Source organism: Melanotaenia boesemani, chromosome 10 (assembly GCF_017639745.1).
Source record: "Melanotaenia boesemani isolate fMelBoe1 chromosome 10, fMelBoe1.pri, whole genome shotgun sequence".
In the NCBI taxonomy this organism is placed as follows: Eukaryota; Metazoa; Chordata; class Actinopteri; order Atheriniformes; family Melanotaeniidae; genus Melanotaenia; species Melanotaenia boesemani.
This window is the reverse complement of record NC_055691.1, coordinates 19818319-19845083: the sequence shown is the minus strand read 5'-3', so window position 1 is coordinate 19845083 and position 26765 is coordinate 19818319. Positions and strand designations below refer to the sequence as shown.

Sequence of the window (26765 nt, the reverse complement as noted above, 5' to 3'; positions counted from 1 at the left end):
TTTTGTTTAAATACAAGATCATGGTTTTATCGAACAATATCATCTGGGGCATAAGTGCACGCAACTTATTCAGTACTTAATTGAGCCAAAGAGCTGGACAAATCTTTCTAACTCATTCTGTTGAGTAGAAGAGTTAAGCTAAGTGCGGAAATGCTCCTTAAACAACTGAGTCTTTAGCTTGCTCTTAAAAGTGGATAAGGACTCTGCGGATCAGACGGAGTTAGGTAAATCGTTCCACCACCGGGGGACAACAGAGGAGAAGAGTCTAGCTACTGATTTTGCACCACGTTGTGGTGGGAGCACAAGGCGTCTTTCACTGGCAGAGCCTAACTGTCGAGAGAGAGTGTAGCTCTGGATTAAGGAGTGAAGGTAGACAGGAGCTGTGTGGGTTATTGTTTTGTAAGCCAGAAGCAGAGCTTTGAATATTTATCAGCTCCTTAACCACCACTTTTACTATCTACCTTACAATAATGTAAGGTACTGGCTCAGTATTAAAAATCAAACATGTTGGCCAATGCATGATGCTTTCAATTTTTATACTTTAGTGTCATTCTGAACTTAGTTTAGCTACATCTGCAGCCTTGTGTGAAAAGGTTAATGTTGCTGTTTTTTTACGGTATTTTTCTTATGTGCCTTGATTAAAACTGCCATATCAACTGAGTCGCTCTCTAGTGAGAGCATAATTTGTTTCTCTAGTGTTGTGGTGTCCTGGTTGGAGGGAGAATGATGTTTGAAGGATAGAGTTGGGCCAACAAAACAGAACAAATCATCACCCTGACCGCTGATAATGAAGTTTCTGAACTTCATAGATAAAGAATTAGTGGTAAGAGCAGCCAAAATAAAAAGCAGCAAATTCTCTAAAAGAATCAGCCGGTGAGGCTGTACTAGAATGTGGCAGCAGACGTGCACAAGAAACAGAAGGAGTTTGACGAGGCAAGGCAGCAGCTCTGGTCATCGGGTCCCCGGTACGACATCGCCCCCTCTGCCTGACTTTTAGTGACATACAAGGAATAGTCTCACATCTTTAATGGCCGCACTAAAGCAGAGGATTTTTATCAAGAGGATTAGGTCAGAAATGGATCCAAACTGAATTATTCAGAAACGAGCTTGAGTTTGTCGTTTACAAATAGAACTTTTCAGGTAATGGGACTTAGATTAAGTCAATCATTTATTTTGGTTCGTGGTTTCTCAGAATATTCCAGAGATTGAGGTATGATTCAATTTATAACTAAGGAGGGTGTTTATGAAAAGACAAATGTTCATCTATGGTTGTGTAGCAGTTTAAAGTTAATGTTGTAGTTGGTCATCTGTCTGTTCACTTTTATAGGTTTCAAGGTTTTACCCGAAAAAGTGAAACCATCAACAGCTATCTGGAAGTTTTGAGATCTGTTGCGGTGGGAATTCAGGAATAGAGTCCTAGTTATAGGTTATAGTTGTTTGTACAATGTTGTTAGTAACTTCAGTTATGTTTGTCATTTTTGTTTTTTATCAATACCAAAGAATGATGAAGACTATAACACCAGCTGCACAAAATGTCTAATGAGGAAAAATTGAAATTCATGGAACTGATGGTGGTTACAAAACCTTAAGAAGGTCAAAGAAGTAATAGATAGAATAAAACAAAGGCATTCTAATATTGTATTTCTGCAAGAAACTCACCTGGTCAAAAAGTATTTGAAAATTAAGAAGAGGAGAAGAGGTAATGTCTTTTCTGCACAATTTAACTCTCAGTCTAAAGGTGTTACCACTTTGGTCCATGAATCTATACCATTCCAGGTAAATGAGGTTATTAAAGACAAATTCAGGAGTTAACTTATCATTCAAGGAAGTCTCTTGAAGGAAGAAATTTTAGAAGAATTTTTTTATTTTATGTAAACATTTATGCACTAAATATGACACAAAATATTTCCCAAAACTTTTTTTTTGTAGGCAGGTGATTTTAATTGTGCAATAGATCCGGACAAGAGCTAAGGTACTGACCACTCACACACTCGTAGTAGGGCGGTTGTACACTACTTTATAAAAGAACTGAACTTAATAGATATCTGGATGGGAGAAAACCCTTAAGCTTTAAGGTTTTCATGCTACTCCAGCGTGCATAAATCCAACTCGAAAACAGATTTTTTTTTTTTCTGATTTCTGCAGATCTAAGATACAGAATCAAGGAATGTACTTATGTTGCCATTCGAATTTCAGACCATGCCCCAAAGTTATTAATATACCAGGTTTCGAAGTTGGTAAGAGATGCTAGGATTTAGAGCTGCAAATGAAAATGGCTGGTTGATCCCGGCTTTGTCTCTTTCTTAGGCAAAAAATTAATTTCTGTTTCAAAACTAATACAACAGAAACTTCAGCAAACATAAGATGAGAAGCATTTAAGGCATTTATTAGGGGTCAAATACTCAACATTACCAGTTCAAAGGCAAAACAGACTTTTCAAAAGTGAAACATTTAAAAAACAGCTAGACTCATTTCAACATTTAACACTAACTAGAGATTGATCAATTATGAGCAGCAAACTTAAACAACAAGGAGTTAAAGCAACAGCACTGACGTATTAATAAGGAGACAGAGTTTAAAGGTGAACTTGACATTTTTCCACCTTGATGCCTTACACAGTTTGAGCTTTTTAGATTTTAAAAAGTAACTTATTTTTTTAGATTCAGTTTGTTAGGATTATGTAATATTTGGCATTAAAAAGTAGGTTATGCTTTATTTTCTTTCTTTTTTTAAGCCTATAATCCTTTGTATCAGTTTTACAGGCTTTTGAGTATTAACTGTCTGGCATTGTGTGTGACAGAACACATTTTCACAAGCTGATGAAACAAATACTAGAGATAACTTGCAATTAATATTTGACCCTGGTCCACTTAGGCAGTTGGAGGACCTTTTCTGTGATTTGACTATCGTGTTACCAGTTTCTGTATCCTCTTAGTAAGGTTTGTAGCCCCTCCTCCTAAATGTATGAACCTGGTAGGACCAGGACGACTTGGTTCTGCTTTTCTGTGCCCCATCCCCCACCAGACACAGTGATGGCACTCAGTGCCAGATACACCCCTCCCTCCCCTCTCTTCCCTTCACCAACACTCTTCTCTCCGCCCTCCCTTCCCTCTCCGCCGCAGGCAGACCCAGGCATGGGATCTCCATCTGTGCACAAAGGAGCCTCCTCTATCTGCATACGCTGCACATAAAAGGGCCTTTTGTCATGAGCTCTGCACACATGACCATCCGCCTTTCACCCCGCTGGAAAAAAAGATCACTCTCTCCAGCAATCCAACCCCACCCCCAACACTAGACTCAACCCTGTCCCCCGACCCCCACCTTGTCAGATTTTCGTCTGTGTAGAAAGCGAGAGAGAGAGAGAGAGAGAGAGAGAGAGAGTTAAACGGATCTACACTGAACTTTGTCGAATAGAGACAACCGTCAGATGTGGCTGCTCCCATCACTGCAACCAACCCCCCCCACACCTTTTTTTTTTTTTTCTTTTTCATTTCCCCTTTATCATATCCGCCCTTTTTCTCTCTTCTGGGATTCTTCCTTGCCCTCACTGTGAGGCATCAATGCATTATAGCATTTGCCAAGCTGAAATATGAATGTGCTCCCATTTTTGCTTCTCCTTTCCTTTCTGCAGTCTGACATTTAAGGGGCATTAGTGGTTGGTTCTGTGCCAGGTTATCACCTCCCCATTATCGAAGCACAGGCTCAACTGAGAGGAGTTCGAGAGCTCAGGCTTTTCTCTGCCTTCATTTCGCTGCCTCCTGCCTTTTAACCCCTCTGCTCCATGCCGCTCAGCAGATCCCGAGGATTTTGTAACGTGTGGAGATAATGATAAAAAAGTGTCCATATGTGTGAGAGCCATATTAAGATGAGACAAGGTAGAGCTCTCTACCACGAGGAGACAAGTGGGCCGCACGCCATTTTGGCCACTAAAGATGACAGAAATTGGTGTAGCGGGATATTAAGTTGAGGTTGGGATGGAGCAAAGACAGAGAGGCAGGCTAAAACATACTGTCAAGTGAAGGGGTGCTGCCATAAAAATCGCTTTCCTCAGCAATTCCTTTGAAACACACACGGGTCTGACGCCTTGCTCCCAGCCAAACGAGTGTGGATTTTGGAAAGCCCTCTAGCTCATCTTTCTGTCGCTGCACGAAGGCCTGTGGCAGAATGGAAGGATAAGATTGACTTTTCTCTCCACCGTCGTGTCCTCTGCATGACCCTCTGCCTCTCTGAGCTGGTGTGAGAGGTCAGGGGCCGTCATGCGGCAGTTTCCCCGCATGCTGTTGACACCTTTAACCTGACGACGATGATGGTAGTGTTGGCAGGACGTGGTACTATTATACACCATCACCGTCAGCACAGTTTAGCATAAGAAGAACACAACGTCTACAGAGAAGGAATACGTGAAATATTGTAGCTCACATGAACTGTTGTATTTTGCTTTTGTAGCAACTGTCATTAGGAGAGGAGTTGTGTTCATAAAAACAATTTAAAATCATGGGACATAAAGATGACAATGGAGTTATGATTTTTATCGCACACTTCACTCAAAAAGCAAGCTAGATATTTTAAGGCTACACATACTCCTCAAAAAACTATTTAGATAAATCAGCTAATTTTTTCGTTGCACCCGGCATCTCAGTACAAGCAGCATACAGTGTAATCTATACAGTATCATTATTTGTATGAGGCTGTGAAAGCAAATAGTTGTCATTACACAGAATTACACTGGGAGAACCACGGTAAACCTAAAGATTCAGGCTGAATGAAACAACCCCCTTCTACAATGTGCGTGTCCTCAGATGACCGAGCTCCTCACTATGAGCACATGCTCCACTAATGGGCACAAAGAGAATGCAGGGAAATAGATTCGGTCACTGCATCTGCACAAACTAATTTGCCAACTTTAAGTTACTGAACAGTTATTCTCTAAAAATGCAGGAAATTAACCCTAATCACTGTACCGTGAAGGGTTAGACTTTCACTGATATCTTTGAGTGATAGTAAGTGATCATATATTTTAGTGCAACCTTGCATTAAAATATGTCAAGTAAATATAAGTTCAAAGTAAGCTAAAGATTCATAATCGGCAAATGTATTGAAATGAATAGTGTGCAACATACAGTTTTAGATGCATACAGTGATGGCTGTAATACGAAGCATCTCTTTTACACAATTGTTTTTTTTTTCCTTCTTTGGAAAACTGTGTTTTGCAGGTAGTGGCAGAGCTGGGAAATCAGCAGAACCAGCCCATAGACTGATTTGCTCCAACATAGAGAATGTCCTTCTGCTAATAACATCACACATGTCAGTTATAGTTTGTCAACCCTACTGGAATTCAGCTAATCAGTGCTTTTCAGTAGTGCTACATTCAAACCAGTGTCAGGTCGGTGACCCCCTCTTTGATGGAGATGATGGAGATTTATTTACACTGCACAAAGTTAAATCAATATGAACCTCATAAAAGGTTCTGCTGCTTGAAGAACATTTCTGCTTTACATGATTCCTTTGAGCTAACATTGCTGTTGAAATCAGAGGAAAGAGAGTGCTGTGAAATGATTTGGGGTCAGGTAGCTTTGCGCTGGAGAAGGCACCAGAATCTGAACATGTTTATGAAATTGATAAAGTGCGTTAGGTAATTGTTTTGTTGTTCTTGTTTTAGCAAAAATGCTAGTCAGTGTGAGGGATAACAAACCACCACGCATAAAATGAGGTGTGAAGTGTGCATGACTGAGCTATCTGGACTCCTCGCAGGTCTGTGGCGCAGACACAGTCGTTGTGACGTGGCCCATAAAACACCAGGCTTGTGCTCTCCTGGCTCAGTGACGAGGGAGAGCTAAAGAAAATGGCCGAGGCTGTTTAAAGTTGGTACTAAAGTTGGTGGTGGCGGTGGAGGGCTCCAAAGGCAGAGTTCAGGTATGTAAAAGGCAGACGTAGCTAGTCAAGTGGACCAAGAAAAAAGGAGAAATAGTTATTTCTTTTACTTATACATCGTTGACCTTTGAGAGTTTCTACTGGCACTTCAGGTAACTTAGTAACACAGGCCAATGTTTTCCCAGTGCAGCTTAGCTAACACCAGATAATACCCAGTTTCTGTGTTTGACAGGGGCCGACACTAAAATGTCTGGAAAGAGAAAAAGAGAAAATTTGTTTCAGCACTGATAAATTGCCATTTTTTCACTTTCATAACATCTAGCGATTTTACATTTGACTCCATACTTCTTACATTAATTTAAACAGCCTAAACTTGCTTCTGCTGTCATTGATGGCTGTTATATTACCCCATCTAAAGAGTTAGATCTTCTTTACTTCAAGTATTTTATCATTAATTATAACATATCACTAAAAAGAGAAAATTATGCTTGCATGCATTTAATGTGGAAATCCTTTCTTATGGCCCCTTAACGTTCTTAATGTGTAAAATCCTGAAGGGAACATAGTTTATAGTTAAGACATAAAAAAAAAAAAAAAAAAAACTTCTTTTTAATGTAGTGTTATAAAATTTTTATATAAAATATTGCCAATTCATATTTAGATGCTCATTTGTTCCCACAACTGCCTTTTTCAATGGTGTCTCATGAAAGAGGCCCAGATCCAGGACAATATGCCTGGCTGTTCAGGGGCTGCCAGAAGTAGTTGTTAGTTACAGTTAGGGCGCGTCCCTCCTAGGATAGGTTGTCCACTCTGAGGTCTGATATCGAATAGGTCCATAATTTCCAGCTTGTTCCCAGGAGGAGCTTGCCCCTGCTCTTTTTCTCTTCGTGTCTCCCTTCTTCATCGTCTTCATTCAGAATCCTGTGAGAGACAGCAAGGTGAGTTAATTTCTGCTTTTTAAAAAGTCCTTTTTCCTATTTACTTAAGATTATGAATATGAATCCACTAATTCAGGTCTTTAAAAAACAAATTAATAAACAATAATTTTGACTTTGCTAAACACAAAGGCATCAAATGAAAGCCAGCATACGAGAAAATGAATACTTTGTCTGCATTTTGATAGTAGATGAATGTTTTAGTCAATTTTGATTTCACTTCATTTTAATCAAGTTATGCTGAAACAGTCCAGCTGTCTTTTCACTCGTGACAAATTAATTGGCTTTAAATTAGGTGCTGAAAACTATAAAGATGGGAGGAAGAGAGAACATTGCAAAAATACATACATAATAAAGTATATTAAAGATTAAAAAAAGAGATTGAAATCAGCTAACAAATTTTATTTATTTGAGTCAGAAGCTTGGCCTTAAAAACTAAACTGATTTCTGTAGTTTGGTGTGTCTGAAATCTTTATTCTCTGCAGTTCATGTAACTATAATAACTCTAATACGAACATGCTGTTAAGTAGTTATTTTAACCACTTCTATATTTTTTTTAAGTTGCATAAAAATATTTTTAAGAACCAGAAATTAATAAAAAGAAGAAAGATATTATTAGAAAGAATGTAAAGTTAGTTGCAACAGATTACAAATGAAGACAAATTAAACCCATGCATTTCACTCACTAAAATATTTTCTAAAGCAAACTTTGTTCCTTTGTGTTTCTTTAATAATATGCTTCCTCTTACACTCTATAATTAGACTTACATAAAGCTAAAGAAAAAAAAAGCTTTGAAATTTAAAACATTTAATTGAATTTGAATATTGTACATTTTTGCATTTTCATTTTGTATTATTAACGAGGAGATCATTTAGGAAAACTCCCTGAGGTTTCTACTTTACTTCATCTTTTACCCACGGACAAATTCAGAATGGAACAGACTTTGTGAAATAGACTAAAACTATTACATAAATATTTTTGTAAATGCTCAATTTTAAAAAAAATCATCAAATAAGTACTCAATTATAACATACACACGTTTCCCGTGCGAATATTAAAAAAATATAAAATCTGAACATGAACTTGCTCTTTTAGAAACACACCTTCCTTTCACTCAACGGATACTACTATGTTAATTCAAAGCTTCAAAAATCAAATCAAAAGCAGATTTTTTGTTGTTGTTGTTGTTGTTTTTAAAAAGTTGAGTGCAAATTATGTTAAATCCAAATATCCTGGTAGAATTGGCATTTCTGGGTGCAAAAGGGTTAAGTAAACTCAGCTCTACAGTGTGCTTTTATCTCTTTGCTGATGCAAGAGTAATGTTTGGATAGCAGTTTGGAAAAAAAGTTTCTGAAGGAATTGCTGCTTTTTCACCTTCTATCATGTATTACAGCAGCATTATCATTTTATGATATATATATATGTATACATGGAGCCTCCCTAGTGCGCATGTGTTCTGTCCACCATTTTGTGCTGAGCGCTTTAGTACACATGCAACCATTTTATCAACTTCAGCTGGACACGTTTTCTTATGTAGGAGGCCATGAAAAGTTGTTTAAAAGTTTAATTAGGAGGTTACGCATTCTGTAAGTAGAGCTGCACAGATGATGCGCAGCCTTCTGATGCAAGTTCTTCATACTGAAGCAGGGGTGCATGAGCGCTGTAGATGTGATAATCATTCATTTAGGATTGTTCATACGGCTGTAATTTTGTTTTAAGCTGTGTTGCACCTTGCAGTGATTCTCTCATTCGTTTGTGTCCCTGTGAATGTCAAACTGGGAGCAGAAAGTGGTGGTCACAGTCAGCTGCCTAGGGTGACTAGTAAGGTTAAAGGTCAGGTTGTGTTAATAAGATGTGATGTGCTGCCCTGGGACCTCAGTCCCATGAGGGATAACCCCCTAATCGGTATTAGTTAATGTGTTAGTAATCTTTACCTTCTTAAAGCAAACAGCAGTGGAAGACTGAATAGGCCCGCTTGGCCTCCCATGTAACACTTTTGACCCAGGGGTCATGGCCTTTGTTCCCTGCTCGATGGGGAGTGCCCTCAAAGGTCCCGGGTGTAATAGAGAAGTTGTTTAGACACGTGCAGGGCTTAACCAAGACCACCTCATTGTCTCTGCTCCGGCTCCTAGACAGTATAACGTCGTCCCCCTCGCATTGAAGTGATACTTGGTTAGTTTTTTTTTATTTTATTTTATTTTTTTAAATTCCCCTTTACACAATAATATCTGTGTTTTTTTTATTTTGCTTGTTTTGGGGTTTTTTTTTATATGCCACATATCGGGTAGAAATGTTGATGCAGTTGTGGTTGCTGACCAAGCACGCAGCTGCCCGTGTCTCACTTCCTAATGCCTCCTTGATGTTAGCGAATGTTGTTTGTCTTTGTGGGTCCCCCTGCCCTCTGCAGCTCCATCTTGCTTCACCTCTCCTCATTATTCTCCGTATCAGTAAAGAGAAAAGCCGGTAAAAAGAGGAGCTTTGTAAGGTTGCCTCAAACTGTCCACTTACAGTACGTGAATTTGGTCACACCTGACAAATGCCTTTTGAACTACTTAAATGTGCCATAGATGTGATCTCCTGACTGCAGAAAGCAACAATGCTGGACATATGAATTCTGGAAAAAATGAAAAAAAAGATACTATTAAATATATATATATATATATATATATATATATATATATATATATATATATATATATAACCAGTATTAAAATATTTTTTTATCTGTGTACAATGTCCTGTTCATTTTAATATTAAAAACTTTAAAATCTTAATGTTGCAAATTAAAGTAGTCACGTTAATCATTTTACTAAATTTATCAAAAATATTATAAACTTTTTTTCATCAACATTTGGTCAAGGTCAAGTTTATTTATACAGCACATTTTAAATCAAATGCTGTACAGAACTGCACATTTAAATGCAAAATATATTGTGTAACGTTTAAAATGGAGCAGTCCATAACATGGCTCCGTCTGCCATTTTGTTTCACATCGTGTTATCGATCCGCCTGATTGACTGATTTTTTAATCATGCAGATGCAGCTTAGGAGGAAGAAAAATGGTGCGTTTCTCCATCTTTTTCCTCTTAAGCATATCAGACTAAGCAGAAATGCATTTTTGCATGGTTCTTAAAATTTTCCTGATGTTCTGTTAATAAATTAATGTGAAGGAAATGTAGTGACTCGTAGTAGTAGAAATCCTACCTTTGCAAAAGCAAACTCTGCATAAATTATTGTTTCTAGAGTCTGATAAATTATGACTGATGAAAACATGGAAAATAAATGGAACATGCAAACAGAGTAGCAACATAGAAGAGGTCAGTAGTGAGAGCTGGCAGCAGACGCAAAACCAAAACTGTATCCTCAAATGAACTTTTATGCCACTGCAAAGTGCAGCACGCAAGCTAAGCAGAAATGCACAAAGCATGTCTCTTTAAAACTGCTACTTTTAATCTTTGGAGTTTAAACATATTCCCTTTCATCATCCAGGTTATATTTTTTTCCTAAATATGTTCTCTTAATCTATACACATGACAGCTATATACATTAAGACCAATGAAGTCATGGGTTTTTCAATTGGTTAAAACACATGGCGAGATGTGACGTATAACTACACTCCTTCTAGTAGGAGTCTAGGGTTCCTGCCAATGTTAGACGCCCGAACCAGCTTGTATCTTACTTTGGGAAAGAGAACAAATAAATTGCAATGCTTTCAGACTGCTGTTTAGTGTAAATAATGCATGCATTTTTCTCTCACATTGTGTATAGCCATCTATATTTTTTTACTAAAACTGGTCGAGCAAAAGAGGTGCACGCAGGAAAGAATAGTTTCTATGGAGAGTCCAGTCTGTGTGATTCTGCAGTGAGAAAGAGAGCCGGAGAGACTCGGGGTGGTGGCTGTGCTAAGAAAGCAGCCCCCTTGCAAACTGTGCAGCCTGAAGCAGTAGCAGCCATGTTAGACAAATCCACTTGAGCTAGAGCCCCACTAAAAACTCAGCGCCCTCCAACACTAACAGAAAGTTTTCATACAGCAAAAGCAAGAAAAGTTTAACCCCCACCTTTTTTTTCTCCTCCCATTGTCTCTGCTATAGGATGTAGTCCCCTCTTGCCCTCTTTAATTCTCAGCAGTTTATAAAGGAGAAATAAAATCAAAATAGTTCCTCTGTAACAGATACTTTACAAATCCCCTTCCTTCTTTTTCTTTCCATATAGAGTTCCTCTAGTTCAAGGCCGAGGGGAAAAAGTTTAAGCCACGAGCTCTGCCTCTGCAGTTTTTAGAACCAGAGCCAAAGGAGGCAGGAAGTTGTTGTACAATAGCGTTACAGTAATCTGCCACAAATGGAAAAAGCCAAACGCTGATCGCCGAGTAGAGAAGGTGGCAGAACAGACAGAAAGAGGGAGGGAGGGACAGAAGGGGAGAGAAAGAGAGCTAGCATGTGTGAGAGCAAAGAATAATCAATACAGTCTAAGATGGTGGAAGCAGTCCTGCTGTTTAGGTCACCCCCTCTACTCCTCTTTCTGGCCTACTTACTCCTCATTTAAATCAGAGCATGAGTTCAGGTTGGACAGATTGTGTTAATGTGTCATCCCCCCCCCCCCCTCCTCCACCAATCTCTCCATTTTAAACAGGACAAATCAGCAACTTTCATGGGGGTGGAGAGGGGCTCCTGTAAATTTTCTCTGAACTGTTGAATGTTCAATACGCGGGAAGTGGCAGCTGTTTTTCCTCGAGGAAAAGGAGCCGAGTCTCACCCAAAAATGCTTATCAACCTTTTGACTTTGTGCCAAAATAGCTGCGAGGGTTCGGCCTCAGCTCGCTTTGTGACAGGAGGAGGGTCCTTTCCGTGCGTTCTCAGCCACATGTTTCTGAATTTAACACTCTCCATGCTCAACGTTTTCCTGTGTGCGTATGTCCGGTCTTTTCTATGCATTCGTGCTGGTCACCCCTGGTATGCTAAAGAGTTAATGCACTCCCTCAGAGTGTGTGCTGCTATCAGTTTGTGCTTCTAAGTCAGCTCCACTACAGTAAGACATAAGGTTAATAATTCAACAAGCTCTCAGAAGTGTTGCATATTTCACTGATCCTTCAGCAGAACAGCCCATTCTGTGTGATGTTTTCTTTTCTCTTTGCTTTTCTTGCACTAGTTGATATACAGTAAGGCTGAGGTACTGTATGTGTTCCAGTATGGCGTGTGAGTGTGAGCACTGAGTCTGCGCACTACTGGAGGAGTGGATTTCTGTGTCATTCTTGCTCCTCGACCCCTCCTACATATCGTGCTTTCCCCCCTCCCACTCTCCCTCTCTCTCTTCCCTTCTGTGTCTACATCTCCCACCCATCTTATGCTCCCTCCCTCCCTGCCGTCCTCCCTCCTCTTCCCCCATTCTCAGTGCAAATACAGTTCCTTGCCGTGTTGGACATGTGATGAACAAGTCACTGGTTCGCGCGCTCTGCTGCACCTCCTATTTCATCATCAGCGGAGCTTTTCTCCCCTTCACTGTGCGCTCGCTGTCTCCTCCTCTTGTCCTCCCTTCTTTTTCTCTCCCTGTTTCGCTTGCTCCCCTCTTTCTGCTCCAGCTACACGCAAGGGGGAGACTTAAGCTCTGCGAGGGGGGAAAAAAAAAAGTCTGCTGCTATTTCTACAGTCAGGGCCTCCCCACAGCCCGCCCTTCCATAGACGGAGCTTTTTTTTTTTTTTTTTGCCTTTTTTTTTTTTTGCTTTTTTCCTCACTCACTACTAGCTGGATTTTAACCCTCTGCCTCCAACTAGCTGCATAGCAGTGCTGCAAAACCTGGCAACAAGTTGCATTTTAGAGGCTTTTTCTTACTTTTGGCGCGTTGATTTTTGCATCACTTTGGATCTCGGTGCCGTTTGCTCCGTTTTTCTATGTTTTACCTCCTAAAATGTACCACATCTTTCAATTTTTCCTTTCCGCTGATGGGTTTTTTGTAGTATTTATTTGGTTTCTCTCCTTTTTTGGATGGAAATATGTCAAGGTGGTGTTTCTCCATGGGATGGGCCTTGTTCCACCTAGAGTGCCAGGGCGCCATTTCTGACGGGTAACCTGCGTGCGGTGGGCTCGTGGTCTGGATGATCACTGTGGATGGGAATTAAACAATGTGGCCAGTGTCTAAGCGTGGTACACATATGTGTTTCTGTTTCTTCCTGTATTTCCTTCCCATGTCCTGTCTTTCGCTGTCTCTGTGTGTGTGTGTCTCTCTCTCACCCCTTGTTCTCTCTGTTTCACACCGACTCGCTCTCCTAACAGGAGAATGAGTGGTGTGCTGAGCCGGAGCTCTTTCTGGGACAGGTGCCAACTCCAAACAAAAGACAGTTAAAGGCGATAAGAAAATAAAATGTTGTAATTACGAAATTTCAAGTACTTGCTTGAAAATGTGGGATCCTTGCATATTTTGTCTCTTCATGACCAAGTTGTGCTGTTATTGCATGATAATATGAAGTTATTAAACAAATGTGGAGAGCAAAGCTGTTGGTAAGACAGAGGTTTGAATACTTTGACACTCGTATTCCAGTGAAGGCATTTGATTCGGGAAGAAGGAGGGAGTAATGTGGGAGAGCAGCCTATAGACTGCTGAATTATTCATGTGCTCAGTCAAGGCTGTGACTGAACTGCTTGTGCTGTTTGCATGCATCAGACATGCTGTTTGTCTGTTTGCTAACATTTCTCATTCAAAGACTTGTTAACCAGCAGACAGGCTTAGCTGGAGCCTTGCAGACAGCCTCATGGCCTCCCATTGTTTCAGGCCTCACTAGGCCTGGACTTTGCTGGAGGCGGGCAAGCCACACATCGCTGAGCTTGGGGGCTGAGACTGTGGCTGAAAGAGGTAGTGAGCCTGGAGGTTAGGCTGACCCAAACACTCAAGCTGGAGCTGGAGCTGCGGCGCAGCTGTGAATAGGATAGTCTGAGGGAAATCAAAGTGTCTCTCAAGAAGCATAAAAAAACAAGAGCTTATGACTTTCTTCTCTTCTTAACAGAGATGTGGATCAAAGTGGGGAGAGCTGCAGAAATTCGCATCCGTACCGGAATTTCCCATCTTCCTCTAAAAAATGTGAGTAATATGTGTTATGTGTGTATGTTCGTCTGTTTTCGATACTCCGCCATGTTTTTCCATTTTAAGATTTCAGTATTTCACATGCTGCTGTATAAACAAATTTTTATATAAAGTTCTTCTTCACCTCATCGCGCATTTATACATCTGAATTCAAAGTCTTTGTGCTCATGGTGTTTGATAACAAACACATAAAATAGTATATATTGTAAATGACAACAGCATCTATTCCTGTTTTAACATTTTTTCTGCAACTTTTCCCATGCTTCTAGGAAAACTATTTGTAATTTATCAATGTACAAACAAAATTTGTGTATAGCGCTTTGATTTCTACCAGGATAATCCCTCTTTGTGTTAATCAGTAGAAGAGTGGAAGACCACAGTTGTGGAGGAATTTTATGAGTGATGTGGTCCGTGCTTAGTATGGGTTGTACGGTTTCAGGAGAAGTATGCAATGTTCGAATAATTTTGGTAAACTTAGTATCTTTGAGAGTTGAATTTCAGCAAGGATATTTATTGAAATGAAAAAAAAAAAAATTCAAGGTTTTTCAGAGAGTATTTGAAAGTGTGTAGCGAGTCGATCGTATATATAAAATGTTGTTTTATTTGAGGTATTTGTTGTGTGTACATAGCCCTCGTATTTACCACATTACACTCAGTTTTGTGCGTGTTTTGTATGAGTGGATTATCTCTGAAAGTAATATTTTCTGGGAGTTATGTCTTGCATTACAGCATTTTGTTGCAAGTGTATAAAAATTGCTCTGGAAAAGGATCTGTAATTATACTGATATAGATTTAAGCATCTCCTTGTGTGCGCTTGAGGAAAATATGTTAACCATTCATTTAGCTAAACAATCAGAACATAATTCTGCAAAATTAAAAAAAAAAGGATGTCAGAAAATTTTATCTTTCAAAAGTACATCTGAATAAAACCTTATTTGCAGCACATTGAACTTCTTATCAGGTTAATTTTTTTTTTTTAAATAGAAAATATGGGTTGCATGTGAGACATTGCTGTGGCAAATTTATGTTCAGTGTTGTTGAACATGTAATCAAATCCATAAAAAAAATCCATTGTTTTCTTGAACTTAGTTTTTACACATGGAACAGTTCATTCCTGTAAATCATCTAACTTTGGCCAATAAGGTGCTTTGGATCTCTGCTGAATGCTCACGTCAGGCTACTTGTCAGGACCTACGTAAACGAGGACGTTTTTGAAGGGCAAAGCCAAACTGATATCACACAAAGCTTTTTGTGTGGTTGAAAATTAAAGTTTAGATGTTCCTTACATATGTGTTGATGTTCTTGCATGTCGGTATGAGCTCTGCGTTAGTAGTTGTGGACACATGGTTTTGGCTGGCAGAGTATCACACTACTCCACCCCTAAGGCCTGTTTGGCAGTGGATGGCAAGAGTCCAGGGAAAGGTTGCATGTTGAGAGGCAGATGGCAGAGTGGTAAAGCTTTTCAGTATTTTAGCTCTGTAAAAGTATACCTGAGCAGTACAACAGCCTGGTGCAGCCCACACTGGCACATCCTGTTCACTAAAACAAACTTTGAACTGCTTTATTGCAACCAATAATGGGACACACACACAGGCAAGTATGTGTACACACGTATTTATATATATATTTTTTTAAAGTTAGTTTTTCTTTGCAGCATATTTAATGCTTTAAAATAAACAGTAAAACATTTTTTATATTTTCATTCTTCAGTGTGTGAGATCTGAGGCTTTATGAAACACTCATATGTGGTCAAATACATAAAACAATCAATGCGACTTTAAATCACTTTTTTTTATCAGTTACCGCATTTCATATAGTTATTATGTTTTTGAAAATTTAACATTAATGTCTGTGTTGTGAATATATTGCCAAAATAAACAGCAAGCCAGAGAACAAGTCAGCGAACTTAAACGTGACTTTGGCCTTGACCTTGATTGAGACAAGCTGAATGTAAAATGATAGAAACTTTAAAATAAGTATTTTTCTTATACATATATATATATATATATATATATATATATATATATATATATATATACAATATCACTAGTTGTTGGGTACTGATGTGTTTTATAAAGATTATTAAAAAAAAAAATAATTTAGAAGCAAAGTTGTGAAAACTTGTCTTAACTAAAGAAATCTAAGTACTATGAAAATAAATTAAATGTATAGAATTATTCTTCAGTCCTCACATTGGTTTCACAATTTTTTTTTGTTTTTTTTTTAATGTTTTTTTTAAGAAATATTTTTTTTTCAGGTGCCAAGCCTTGAATGTACTATACAGTGAAGGAAAGATAAAGTGTTTTTATTTAAAATAATTATTTTAAATGTTCACGCCCTCTGGCATTATGTTTCAATATAAATAAATAAATAAATCGGGTCAGATGATAGAAAGGACTGTGGTAAATACATTTTCTTTTTCAAGATTTTATTAAAGATATAAATTCAGTAATGTTTAATACACCCAGAACACTTTATGCTGTAACTGTATGTGTGTGTGTGTGTGTGTGTGTGTGTATGCAGTATAACAGTACATCAAAAAACTTGTTGCTGTATTGTTATAATACACACACACACACAACTCAAACACACACACATTTTTTTTTTATTATGATTAGAGTTTTCCGGATGACCATAACCATTTTTTTATAATTTTCTTCAATGTGATAATTGAAACAAAACAAAAGAAAAACATTTTTTTTTAATACTGATCTGTGTATGCCCCTAGATTAATGTGTATTATCATTGTTTGTGTGAATTATTTAATTTCAGGTCATTATTGTTTGGAATTTGTCATTTCTAATATGATAATAAGCATAAAAAGCGTGTCCAGTAGATAAGAAATTAAATAAGCCTTGTATTACAAACTGCCACCCTGAGGCATTGCATATCTGAGTTAATCATAATTACTATTAAAAATCCTATTTCAGGCAACAATGATATGTTTTAAATTTAAATGGAAGGGGACAATGCAATTTTGGGGTTTCATTTTGTTGTCTGTGGTAGTGTTGTTTTTTTTTATTTGAGATTAGAACAACTACCGGAAAAAGGTTCATGTTGTTATTTGTATGGTTGTGTGTGGTATAGAAGCACTGATCAGAGCTGTGTAGATATATCTAAAGTGTTGACTGTGTGGTTTAGGGCATGTGCCACTGTATTCTTACCAGTGAAAATGAATTATTCACAAATACAACACAGCAAAAAGCCACTGATGCCATGCTCTTTTTTTAGTACATAAACTGGTATTTAATATGATGTGATTTTGTATAATTTATGAGCTAGCTGTGATGTTGTGAATTCCAGCCAATTTCCTCCTGGCTAACATGAAATCTATATGGGAGTGGTGAAAGGGGCCAAGTCAGCCTTCACTGTAAATATATTTATTCGGCCATGTTAATGAAGCTCATTTTTATTTCTAACACTAAAGCGCCTTCAGTGTTGTGTTTAAGTACAATAAAACTCAGAAATGTAGCATAATGGAAGTAAGATTGTATGTATGAGGTCCCTGGAAGACTCTCTGAGTTGCCTGAGCAAAAATGGATAGATTCCTGTAAAATTGATGTGATCATTATTGTTTTAATTACTGGGAAGGCAATTAGGTGAATAGATATGACCCAATTTGTATTCCTTGTTCTTTTAAAATGACATAATAAAAATTATTAAATGATAAAATATAAAATATTTTATAACTTCTGTTAAAAAAGACACTCAAGGCGTATAAAACATTTACATACATATGCATTTAAATCAGGGTTTTCTTTTTCCTTTGCAGTTTTACATTCAAGTCAAGTTTTCTTGCTGAAAGACCACACAGAGTGGCACAAAGTAAAAAGATATTAGCACAAGCAAAAAAAAAAAAAAAAAGAAACAAAGCTGGATTGAAATCTTCCATTTTGGCATTTTGAGGTAAAACAAAAAAAAAGAAAAAAACTTTTGTTTAACTATACTTCATCACTGCAGCCTCTTCTTCAGGCTTTCTCTCTTACCTTTTTTTTTTTTTTCATCAGTGTTTTTATTAGGAATTGCTCAGTCCGTTGCTAAAAATCTCAATGAAAATCTCTGTTAGTCCAGTCCGTTCGGATCAGGTCTCTGTGCTGGAGACTAACCAGGCTCCCTGTTGCCCTACTGTACTGTGTGAATGTTAAAGAGCAGATGAGTGGATCTACAGTGGCCACTACAGGCTGTGGCACGCTCACACAGTATCAACTCTACAGTAAAGCTGAAAGTAGGCCAGGCCTGAATAGAGAGGGAGAAGCTGGACAAAAGAAGCCAAGACCTTGATACACAAACGGGCACACACCCGCATCTTTGCAGTTTTGATCTTGCGGTCATCTTTGCAAATGACAAAATTATTGCGCAAAAACAAAGGAATCCCAGGCCCAGATGATGAACTACCACATATATCACCCCTATGTACAGCTACACAAAAACTCTCTAAGCCTGCTTTTCACCCCTCTCACCATACATGGAAGCCATTAGTTGATTACCCTGTTGACCACTGAGGATTGGCCATTTTATTCTCCCTGCGTTAATCAGAATGTCAGCTGGGAGTGTCACATGTAATTTATCCTCAAAACCACAGTAACTCCTCTGAGATGGTGAGCATAATCGTAATGACATAATATTGTACAGGGGGAGAGTTTCATGGGTGACAAATGATGTAGAGTTTCCTTCCCCCGCACCTATCCCTCTTTTCCTCCAGATGCTCTGAAGCAGGACTTGTGCAACTTTGATATGGCTGTTTTACATCATGGGTTTTTTAACTGAGGTCAAGGTGTTTTTTTTTGTTTTTTTTGTTTTTTTTTGTGAGCGGGCATGTGGGGGGGGTGTCCAGGGACGATTGTGTTACGTCTTCCTGTTGAAAACTGAGCATTTAAACAACTTTCTCTAGGGAGTTTGCCAGAAATTTGACTGACAACCAACCAAATTGATATTTGAATTTGGGAAAAATGAAACTCGGTGACCTTTACCTCGTTGTATTAAATGTGTATAATAGAGAGTATTCAGTCTTTGGTCTGTGGTGTTAGATGTGCGTCTCTCAGCATCCATCAGAACAGATATATTCCAAATAACATTGAGCTGCACCCGCTCAACTTTTCTCTTCCATCACTTGTATATTTCTTCAGTTTTATGTCTCTGATGTTGCTAGAGCAGCTTAGTCAGAGAAAAACAGTAGAGTCAGCAAGATATTTCCACTCAGAGGTAAAATGTGAAGTGCTGAAAGGACTCACTTGAAACTCTCCAACTAGCAAAATACTGTAAATCCCTTCTCTCAGTTCACCTCCACGCCATCGCTCTCTTTCTCTTCATCAGCAAAGAGCTCAATTATTTTGGCCTTATTTAGTGAAATGCATCAGTGTGGGCTTTCCTACTTATATTTATGGTGGATTGTACTGATTTCAACAGTATAATAAGGCACTCCAAGACTGTTTATATGCTTGGGTTTTCTTGCTTATGTTACTATATTATGGTGGAGTGACTGAAGGTTTTATGAGTCAAACTTGAGCAAATAATTTGTAAAAACAAATGATCGATTTCCTACAACACTTGCATCCATCCATCCATATGGTATTAACTCATAAACTGTGCCGTAACCCCTCTGCACACAATCACCCAGGCTTCATGAGTCATCAACAAGCATATACACACAAACAACGCACCCACACTCACACACAGAGGGCAGCGAGTGCACAGCTCGGACATGAATCTCCCTCCACGGGCTGGAAGAGTTGGGTTACTCATGAGCCCATAAACATGTGCTGGCAGCAATCCAAGGCACTGCACTGTAATTACAAACGCTAGAAACAAAATATAAAAGACCCTTCCTCTGCATGGCCATGTCCTGTACTGCAATTAGCATCCCTGTACAGAATTATCACCCTTCAGCAGCCGCCATCGCAGCGAGTGGAGCCCTTTAATTGGCAGAGGGTCCTCCTTGGTCTGCTGGAGGACAGCCGTCGCATCTCTCTTTGTCCTCCGTCACACTCCATTATCCTGCAGACTGAGATTCGACTGGATGAGAAACTGCTTCTGTTGTTTTCTGTGCCATTCCACCTCCGAGTGATTGTACTGGCTCCACGTCATGTACATACGCGCACAATAACAAGGGCCCATGTTAAATACCGCCTCGTGCATTAACACCACACAGCATGTACATGCCCGCATGTGCAAACTGAACATACTGTGCCGCATGTGCAGAAACTCACTTATTATGCTCACAAGTACACGCAGATGCTCCGCTTCGCCCACGCATATGACACTAGGCTTTTCAGTGATGCAGCATGCCAAAGTGTGTGCACGTATGCAGCAAGTGGGTGATTCTGGGCAAGGCCAAGGCCGTGGCAGAGCTTGTGTGTTGGGGTTGGGTGAGCATTGAGTTGGCTGGTGTACAGGCTAGCAGAGAGGGTGCGGTGTGTTACGTGTTCCGCTAATGAGTTTCCTTGGCCAGTTGAAGCTGTAGGGAGAGCTTATTAGTAAACAGGCTACGAAAAGAAGACCCTACAGCCCCTCGGCTCCAGCAGCGGGCTCTCTAACTTATATTTGTTTCAGCTTGACCTCACTGTGTTCTTTTTGCTATTGGTCGATGTAAAATTCTTAATGTCAATTTTGTCTTTTTCTCTCTCTTGCAGGCAATCAGATGGGGTTTTAGCCACAAACATTTCACCAACAAGTGACATCAAGGACAGGCAGAACAGGGGGCATTGTAAGTACTTTAATATCTTAGAAATTTAATATGTTTTTAGGGTAAAAATCTATTGTCTTGTGTTGCATTTAATGAAACAGATTCTGTAATTACAAGCTGTGCAGGTTTTATTTGTTGTAGGCGTGACATATAACCATTTGATCTATTTTCATTCTCTTTCTGAGACTCATTATAATGTGAGCCTCCATTAGATTAAATCATAATGCCTGGATATTGTGGATTTACCCTATTTAACAGGCCAAGTGGTCCCAGTGGCTTATTAGTGTAGTACATTAAGAAACAAAACGTAATCTTTTGTGCACATGCAGACTAATCTTAATTGTCCACTAGACTCAGTGGAAGACTTGGCTCTCTCTGTGCCTGGTCCGGTATCTGTTAGAAAATGGCTTCCACTCTGTGCCTTCCAGCTCTCAGCTCCCCACCGCCATTTTGTGTATCGCTGCCAAAGTAGTCAGGTAGCAGGAAGAGAAGGATGGAATAAAGCGGGAGAGAAAAAGTGGGTGCAACTGGACCCTGGGTTGAAAAGCAAATTAAAATAAACTGAGTGGAGTGTTAGGAATCTGAGAAAAGCAATGTCCGATACACTTTTTCCTCATGGAGAGATGTTTCTCCTTTTTTTTTTTTCCTTTTTTTTTTTTCTTTCTTTTCTGGCTGACTACAGCAACAAGCTGTTAGTTTTCTCTAAAAATCTGGCTTTGGTAGACCCCGTAAATGGTCCTTTATCACATGGGGCAAATCTGCTAGCAAAGGCCAAATCTGCGATATGCCCCCTCCACCCTTCATCGATTCCTTCGCTCTCTCCTTCCACAGCCTGCCAGCTTATCGCTCTTAAGCCAGTCTGCCTGACAAAGTTTTACCTCTGCTCTTATACCCATCTCCAGCCAAAGCTAGGGCTTCATCTCCAACTGTGCCTGTATCATATGCACTTAGTAACCCCAGGCGCCACCCTTCAACCTCTAGCTATAACTAGCTGGAATTCTCTATGAGCCAGGCATTTGATTACATGTGCAGATGTTATTAAAATCCTCCTCTCATCTGACTCTGCAAGCACAGATGCCAAAAGTATTCAGTTTAGTGTAATGCTGTTTTACTCTTTATTGACCAGTACAGACCTTACATGACCAAGTCACACAGAATCATTTAGCTAAAATTATTTGGAAAAGGATCAATAATTATTGACCCACAATTGCATGAAAACAAAAATTTTATTAATTTGGCTTGATTTAAGATGTGCATCTAAAATAGTGCTAATTTTTTTCCCTGTTGACTTAATTTTACCTGCTGTTGCTCAGTTAAAGGTTGTTTCATGCCACAAGCACTGGCCATACAGCTTTGTAACATAACAGTAAATGTAGCTTCTTGTTGGTGGGGACAACTTATACAGGCAAACTACTCTGGAGTGTATATCTGGATATGTGCTTTTGGCTCGAGGTGATGCATTAAAAACTCCCATACTGTAGAGTGTCTCTTTGCTGCCATGTATCTGATTTAGACACTAGGTGTAAAATATAGCAGAAGTCCCTCCAGCAGTAAAAGCTGGCCTATTTAGGCCTGTCACAGATAAGCTCTCATTGAGACAAGGAGACAGGCAGGCAGTAAGTCAGTCAGCAGTTCTGCTAACAGTTCAGAATGCACTCTGTCCCCTTTGGCTGCTCACTCCTTAATCTGGCCATGTGTTTGCATATGGGACAGAGTGGTGTCCATATTGTGTTTGTGGAATGAATTATGAATGCCATTGCATAACCATTGCCAGTTTCTGGGGCATATCGCTCCAGCATCTACCCAGAGACCAAAGCATGAATACATTTACCCAGCCTAGACCTCTTGGAATTGATACTGTGAAGCTGGCCTGCCTGTGTTTGTTTATGGTTATATAGAGCAGATGGCCCTGCAACATGGTCACATATCACATGCAGGCTGCATTGCAAGCACTGCCACACACACAAATGTTTGTGGGCAGAAATGTAACCCTATTTGATTCAAAGCCACAGAAATACATCATTATTCTTTCAGATCTCACTGGGGGAAAAAGTTTTAAATCTCTTTATCAGAGAACATTACTATATATTCCCCTTTCATTCTGGTAGCTCTCATGGAACCGTAGGTACTGGCACTCAAAGCTGCTGCTAAATCAAGCTTTTCAATGCTAACTGTGGTTAACTGTGCTGTATTTACAGCCTCAGCTTTCAGCTGTAACTGCTGACCGCAGTAGCAAGACTGACTACACTCTGCTACGGCCTGGAAGTAACAAACCCTTCAAGGTTACAAACCATACAGATCCCTGCTTTTCCACGCTGGCCCTCCGTCTGTCAGCTGAAGTTCAAATTCAAGCAGAAAGGTATTTGTCCCACCCTCTAAATATAGCTGGCAACAGATGCATCTCGATGGGGCACTGCCCAAGCTGAAAGGGGCCCTGCAGGCAGGCCAGAGTGGAGCAGGACATGCAGACTTGTCAGGACTATAGGCCTCTACTAATAGATTGAGAACCTATCGGACACCAACAGCCACTCTGCAGTGCATGATTCATTGCGGCAAAAAAGCTTAACCCGTGAGCTTTATCATCTAAATATTCAGTATTTCATATATCTAAGATGAATACACACATCCAACAGATACATTGGTGCTTCAAAAGATGCCTCTTGGATGTCAAAGGTATTCCGGTGTCTTATTTCAAATAAAACAAACATTATCCCAAAATGCAATCATCCCTTAGTACTGTGGTCATCTTACACTATTAAGCTTACTAATTACTTTTAAATAGTAGTGGGCACAACAGGATTTACAACAACATATCATTTACATGTAGACATACTACATAAATGGCATGAATGTGTATTTTTGATATGTAAATAGTGTGTTTCTAGAAATGCTAGTCCTTATATGTAGATTTGCAAGCTGATTGCACCTATTTTAAACCAGTCTAGCTGTGTGTGTGGCATATATCAAACCTTTAGAGTTTTTTGTGTAATTTATTAAACAAAACATTATATAGCCCAATTTAGACCAAAAAAAACATCTTGGTCTATGGAATTATTTTGCATGTATTTGTCAGCATGCAGTTATATTGTAAGTGTACAGAGCTTGTGATTAACATTTTGTACTGGTTTCAGTGGGTCTATATGAAAGCAAGAAAATTCTGGTCCCCCTTTAACAAAAATAACATGATCTTATACGCTGGACAAATCTTCCACTCAGTGGCCAAATATCCACAATTTAAATGAAAATATTACCACAAATCAACACTCTTCTCATTTCTCAAAACAACACCGTCAGACTGCTTTAAATCCACCAATTCAATTATCTGACATTTCTACTAGAAAAAAAAAACCCAAAATCTCACTATCAACACTACAAAAACAGAAATTACTATATGTTATTACTAGAAGCACCCTACTTTCATATCTATTAGCAAATCAACTTCAGTATACAGTGAAATGGATCCAAAAACACGACAACTACTAATGGATAGAACTGGAACAAAATCAGTGCATCAATATTTCAATTTAAGTCTCACCCTTTTTACCAGTATCAATAAAGAAAGTGAACTATTGTAAAACCATCACAATCCACTCTGAAAACCTGATGGCAAGTTAACACAATCACAGAATCCCCATTAGCGCCTTGTAAATACAGCACAATCTGGATTTTTAGCTTCAGAACAACCTCTAACAACCTTCCCAACAGCCAAAAGGGAAAAGAACCCCAGCTTCTTGCAAAACACTGACTTCTGGATTAAATCAAAAATGTTTTCTCTATGACCAGCAATACACATTTACAGCTCATACAGTACAAAACCATTCAGACCTCACATCACCCAAAGCAAAGTGTTTAAAATGGGATTAACAGACACAGACACAAGCTCACAATGCACTTTGAAACTTTCCTCTATTCTGAGCTGCAGATCCCTCAATCACTGTCACTCTATTTACTTAGTAATCTCACAGAAGTTGACAACCTTTCAATTAAACATAGAAATATGCTCCTTATTTCTCTGCCGCCAAGCAAAACCATTCCTCAAAACTGGAAATCCAAAAACTGTTTGCATATCAGTCACTGGACCAAACTTCTCATCATACTGAAAAAGATGCGTCCACAATAACAATACCTCTGCTTTCAGTGACATCTGGAACCCATTCTTCACCTAGTTCAACTTAAACTAAATGCCTGGATCTAAAGTTGCGCACAAATCCAGCTAGCATGGAAAAATGGCAAATTATTAGTATTCTATAAATACTTCAATTTTTTATTATTATTATTATTATTATTATTATTATTATTATTATTATTATTATTGTTGTTGTTAGTAGTAGTAGTAGTAATAGTAGTAGTAGTATTGTTAGTATTGATGTTAGTATTGTTGATTTTATGATTGACTAATCTATTAATCGATTTAGTTATCTATTTATTTACTTTTTTTGCGGTGATGGGGATTATAGTAGTATTGGTTTTGATATCACTGATATTATTGCTATTATTGATTAGTATTATCAGCCTAAGCAGTTTATTCATAATCCACTATAGCTATATTGTAATTTAATAATGATTAATAATAATTATATCAGCAATGTCATTATAATTAAATTGTAAATATTTATATATAATTACAATATAATTAAATTAATTTAATTAATAATTATTTATTATTAATATTGAAATTTCCCTGATGGATAAATACAGTATTTTTTTTAATTATTATTTACTTCATTTTATATGACTTCATGGCAAAGTATGAGGCAGTTCTCTGCTCGGATGCTCACCCAGTGCAGGACACAAGTTGCACACTGTGCTCACTTTTAATTGCATCTCATTATCTTAGGACAAACACCAATAAAAAAAAAAAAACATTCAAACACAGGTTAAGTGTAGCTTGTGAGGGATGTTGGGTGGTATTCAGGATTGGGGTGCTGTGGTGGGGTTGGGGCTGTATGTAGTGCACTTGTCGGTGCAGCACCCACCCCAACTGATCGTGCCTGCCTCCAATGATCTTATTTTTTTTATTTTTTTTTTTATCTTTTTTTGTTTTTTACTTTTTTTATTACCACTGTTATCATTATTCCTATCATTACCACTTTGTTAGCATCACTACATCTTAATTATTAAAATGATTTATTTATCTTTCTTTGTGTTCTGCTTTTCTTATCCTTTAATTTCATTTGTTTGTTTACACATTTTTCTATTTTTGACATCCTAATGACTATATGTGTATATCGTTTATTATATGCATCATTTTCTTACACTTTCTCACAGTCATTTGCTTACCTGCTCCCCTTTCTGTTTTGTTTTCCTTTCTCTCTTGTGTATATAATAAATAAATAAATAAATATTCTAGTCTATATCAGAGGCAAAGTGCAAATACTATGCTCAACTACACAGTAGGGTGGTGCATTGTGGGAAAGTATCACAGTCTGGTCTGTCAATTTAAGTATTTCATCTGAACCTGTTAACCTTTAACCTCTAAAGAAGTGAGAACCATGTGCTGTGTCTCGGCTGTAGAAGTTTGTTTCTGGTTCCAGCACAGAAGTTGATCATCACAAAAGGAGATGGTGAAGATCACCTCAGTGTGCAGTTTCACACTAAAAATAAAACGATTAGTTTCTATTAAAGTAGCAATTCTTCATACAGTTGTGCTAGTTTTCTTCGGTTTAACTGACATTTCAGTTTAAACTATAAAAAGACATCATATCTAAGGTGTCCTAAAATTTAATTTCAACAGACAGGGTGTTTCTTTGTAGCTCTGCATCATGGCTAAGTGCAGATATGCATGCACCTCTGGATGTTTTTTTTTTTTTTTTGTGTACACTGTGTGAGAGATGAGAAGCAGCTGACAAAGGTCGGGCTGAGTGGTCTAAGAAGCCCCTGCTGTGTGTCCTGTCATTATAATGATTAGGGTCACTTTTTACATTTAAAGATGGGGCCACGAGGCCATATTGGGATCAGCTAAGTCTGCCTAATCCAGCCCTCTTCTCCTGGCATGTTTATGGCTCTGCTGGGGGGTGGAGGGGTAAGTCACTGGGACCAGTTTATCTCATAGCTTGACAAGCAAACGCACGTACAGTATTACAAAACTTGGGCCTCAGTCCATGCATTCTGCACCATATATGTTGCTCTGCACGCTGAAACACCACTTGTACACAACTACATTATGCATGCATTTATGCATAGCTGAAGCACCACACATACTCA

The 26765-nt window shown here is 38.6% G+C and overlaps 2 long non-coding RNA genes across 2 annotated transcripts in view; one reads left to right on the top strand and one right to left on the bottom strand.

Moving 5' to 3' along the window:
* LOC121647593 overlaps nucleotides 1-22914 on the top strand; it is a 37232-nt gene extending 14318 nt beyond the window's left edge. Inside the window, exons 2-4 of the long non-coding RNA XR_006011865.1 lie at nucleotides 13803-13876; nucleotides 20509-20582; nucleotides 22760-22914. This is a non-coding gene — a long non-coding RNA (uncharacterized LOC121647593). The remainder of the gene's footprint in view (nucleotides 1-13802; nucleotides 13877-20508; nucleotides 20583-22759) is intronic.
* LOC121647594 lies at nucleotides 2371-11326 on the bottom strand. Its single transcript, XR_006011866.1, has 2 exons — nucleotides 10866-11326; nucleotides 2371-6792 (listed from the first exon to the last, which is right to left on the bottom strand). It is a non-coding gene; the product is annotated as an uncharacterized LOC121647594 (long non-coding RNA).
* Nucleotides 22915-26765: the final 3851 nt, after the last annotated feature.